Below are 4,698 nucleotides of genomic sequence, written 5' to 3' on the forward strand. Positions count from 1 at the left end.
AAATATAGAGTTAGTATTACAACTAAATGTATGCTTATTTTTATTAAACTTTAAGAATTTCCCAACATGACCCATGTCTAGTGTTTTTATCTTAAAAAAGAAACCATAACTCCAATTAGTCTAATATGGAAGTTTTTGGAAACTAGATTCAATCTCCTATAACTTTGTTCTTGTGATGATTCTGTGTAATTCGGAGCAGAATGGCCTCTACAACCCTTGCAAGACAAGTCAACAATTATGTCCACGTTTCTCACTATAACAAATGATAACGTGCATCCCCTACACGCTAGAAACGCCAGAAAGAACGTGTTTCCTGGCTAAACTCGCCATCCTTCTCTGCTGGCCTGCACTCATTCCATCCTAGATTGCGCCATCTTTTGTAGGGTGGAATTCAGCCAGGAACCTACGTGGGAAAAACAACAGACGAGAAAGCATCACCTTCAAACTTTAGTATATGTGCACGCACCACTACCACAGCTAAGAGAATAGTGGCTTAGGCAGGGGACAAAGATAAAACTCACCAATCAGCACCCCTACCCTGATCGGGGTCTGACCCACCTGTCCCCACGATTAGGATTCACGTTGAAGTCCTCACTATAAAAGGCGGTGTGCCTTCAACGGTAAAGTGATATGAACCCTAATTCTCTATGCTTTATGATTTACACTGAATCTGCTCCCTCTAAGGGACTGACTTGACCGTCGAAGCGTTTTCCCGAGATCCCCTCCTAGAGACCGGTTGATGGTTTGTTTGATGTTGTGATCATAGACTTCCACCAGAGAACATTGGAAACCCCACTTGCAATATACATGAATACTATGGAGGTCCGATATGACATCAACAAACATCACGACATACTTCAAGGATTAAGACAAGGAATTAAAACTAAAAAATATTCACACAATTAGTATTTAATAAAATTATCAAGACACCAATTGTGTAACTAATGGAAACACCGAAGAGATGACACAACAATGTTGAAAGTAGGATGCCCTCAACACACCAACAACACAATTCTACACCCACCATTCAAGAGCTAATTAAGCTCCGAATTAAAACACATATATGATATATTTTGGATGGGCTTTTACACAATAATGACATGAAAAATAGAGACAGTTATTTCAGTCAAAACAACCGAAAATTGCAAGACCATTCAATCTAGTTGTTGACATCTTTTAGCAAGTATAACAACCACATAAATAAACCATAGAACAAGACACATAGGGGCTGTTTTGAGAATCATTTTAATGGTTCAAAACATGGTCTTTATGCAGAAAAAATATAACATATGAAATCACTAGAATCGGGGAAAAAGAACATGAATTACAACACCAAAGGGAAGAAACTAACAACCAATTCTTAATCACCAATACCAACATATAAGAGAGAATTTTTAGAAGAATTTTGATAGCAATAACAAGCCAATAACACACCTGGTGTGGTTGGAATTCTGACATACAAGAAGTCACACGAATTGAAGTGAAAGTAGCAGATTAATCGAGTCAATGGGAAACAATTCAACTTCCTAATTCCTTCCAAAACACTAGCAATTGGAGTATGAAGACAAGATGTGGAAGAAACATGAACTTGCCAATGGAGTAATCAAATTTCACAACCTATGTTGGAACCATAATTCGGGCCAATCTCTCTCTTTCTCTCTCTCTCTCTCTCTTTGCATTACTAAGGGGCTGTTTGGTAGCCTCTTAATTGAAAAATTAAGAGGCAACCTCTTAAAAGTTTAGATTTAGAGTGTTTGGTTGGATCTTATTTTTTTGCCTCTTAATCTTAAAATGCCTCTTAATTTTTCAGATATAAGATTGTATCTGAAAAGAAAAATAAAAGGCGTGTTCCTATTTTACCCCAGACATGTTCCTCCTCTTATCTATTTCACGATACGACTTCCCCCATCTACGGCGACCTGCAACCCACCGGTCACCGCCTCCACCGCCTGCCCTCCGATCCGGTCACCGCCGCCATCCCCTTTGCATCCAGCTCCGTCAAAACTCGAAGACAACATCATCTGGTAAGGTTTATCCTAAAATCGATTTTATGTAATCGATTTAAGAACTCTATTCCTTCCTTCCTTCGTCGGTGAAGCTAGACCCATAACCTCCTCCCATAGTCGATGCCTCTTCCACCATAGTTGTCTTCGCTTCCGTCTTCCCCACAACCACCTCCCTGGAGAAATCAATTTCTAGGTTTGACATCTGCAATCGATTTCCAGGTTTGACGTTGTTTCTCTATCAATTAGATGTTTTAAAATAAATTCTGATATCTTGCGTTATTGATTATGTGAATAACATCATGATTTTGATTTTGGATTCAAAGTTTCTGATTTTTTGGTGCTCTCTTTGATTAAAATGATTATGTAAATAACATTAATAACATAATGTTGTTAATTTCATCATAAATTCCATCAGATGCTTTGCACTCAAAGCTGTCGACGGAATTGATGAACATCTGCTCTGAATATAAAGCCAGTAGGAGCTTGGGTTTGACCATTTTAAAAGGTGTGAGAAATGTTCTTTTTCTGTTATTTTATGAACATCTGCTCTGGATTTTTTTGGTGCTATTTTATGCAAGATTGGTTATAGATAATGAGTTTGCTTCCTTTTCCTATTTTGTTTGTTGTGAATTTATAAATTTAAACTTATGATTGATTATATTGTGGCTTGAGAATCTGAGAATATGGAACACTTGCAAGTACAAAAGATCATTATGGATTTCAAGGGTTTGATGTTCATTTCTATCATCCTACTTTCAAGGAAAGATCATTTATTATGTTTTGATGGTAAATGGTAGGTTTTAAGTGTTTTCAAGAAGTTGAAGGATAGTTGATGATTGTTTAGATTTGTTTTGATCATTGTTTAGATTTGTATAGATTGTTTATATTATTATTTTTTATAATTATTCTAGAAGTTTTTATCTCAATTATTTTGATAATTTTGTAACAAAACTATTGAATTTAAGAAAAAAAACAATAAAAGAAAGAAGGGTAAAATGGTCATTTTATAAATCAGGACAACAATTCAGAGGTTCCAACCAAACAGTATGTAAAAAATTCAGATCTTAAAAATTCAGACCCTCTTAGAAATTCAGACATCTTAAAAATTCAGATCTTAAAAATTCAGATCCTGACAAACAGCCCCTAATTCTCGCACCTACCCTCTTAATTGATTTTCTCTCTCTCTCTCTCTCTCTCTCTCTCTCTCTCTCTCTTTGCATTACTAATTCTCGCACCTACCCTCTTAATTGATTTTTTTTTCTTCTTAAATGCTTCCTGATGATCGACACAGAGCCTAAATAAACGAGTTAGAATTGTTCTTGTTGTGTACGATGGTAGCCCAAGAAAAAGAAACAGATGCAATCTCATTAACACGTCGATTTCAATACTAGGAGATGTTACTAACGATTTTGCAATTAACTCCCTCACACTTTCAACTTTTAACCCTTTCTACTCCAACCCTAGATAGCATGACATATTAAGCTTCGTTTAATGACATCTCAAACCCTTAACTTAATTTACACCCTTTAATGAGTTTTACTTTACCATAAAAACCCACAAATCAATTTAATTAAATTACATATTTTGTAGTTAATGGTTAATTCTTTTAGATATTCTTTGATACCAATTTTATCTAATTTCAACATCATAGAAAGAAATAGTTTGAGTAATGGAAGCTAACGTAGTAGATTGAAGGATTTTCAGATTGTTACATTACAAGTCAATGGATGAAACCACATGAAGCTTCTCTCAAAATCATTGATGAACTGCATAATCTTCTCTTGATCATCAGCAGCATCGAGAAAAACATGTATGCTGTTAATAAGCGCCTTCTAAGCTTAAATCAAAGTTGGATTCTAATCCTAGAGTCTGCTAAACAGTAAACACTAACCATCAGTAATGTCCTTCCCTAAGTGGTTTCTTCCGTTACTCATCCAAAATTATATTTGATCATTTACTTATTCTAAGTGATGTACTTGTAAGAGTTGTATCCCTATGATGAGAGCTAAGATTAGAGAGATAAATAGAGAAAACTAGAAAAAAGAGCTATCTAGTTAAGTTCATAAGTTCAGTGAGTATGTTTCTTCAGTGTGGTTTGTTAGTATGTTAAAGCATCATAGATTCAAATCCTTTCTGCAAATTACGATGATGAAAATGATAGTAGCAGAATGCAACCATCTCCTAGCGGAGACTGATTCGAAACAATGATTGAGAAAAACAAAGGGAGTAATTCATGAATAACTTGTAATTTTCTTTACCATTAATGGTGGAGATAAGACTGAATGAGGAAAGTTGGAGTTGGTATTGCTACAAGTCTGTAAGTTGAAAAACTTAGGGGGTGTTTGGCTTAGCTTTTCACAGCCAACTGTTATTTTTGTAAAAAAAAAAAACAAAAAAATGTTTAGCAAATTAGTAACTTTTGGAGTTTTAATACAAGGAAAAACAACTTTTTGGAAAAGTCAGAATTTCCTGATTTTTTGTAACTTGTTAGAAAAGAACTTTTAATCTTTTAAAAACTAAGCCAAACACCCCCTTAGTTGATTTGAGATTCATGGTACAAAAAGATTTGGATTCCGTTAAGCTGAAGGACAACATGGAAGGAAGGGTGAGAGAAGACTCGATGTCATGTCAATAAAATTGTCTATGTGGCTTCAATTGTAAACATAATCTAAATTGATATAAAAATTTATTT

This window comes from Lactuca serriola, chromosome 8, assembly GCF_051521515.1.
Source record: "Lactuca serriola cultivar US96UC23 chromosome 8, Lser_US96UC23_V15, whole genome shotgun sequence".
Classification (NCBI taxonomy): domain Eukaryota; kingdom Viridiplantae; phylum Streptophyta; class Magnoliopsida; order Asterales; family Asteraceae; genus Lactuca; species Lactuca serriola.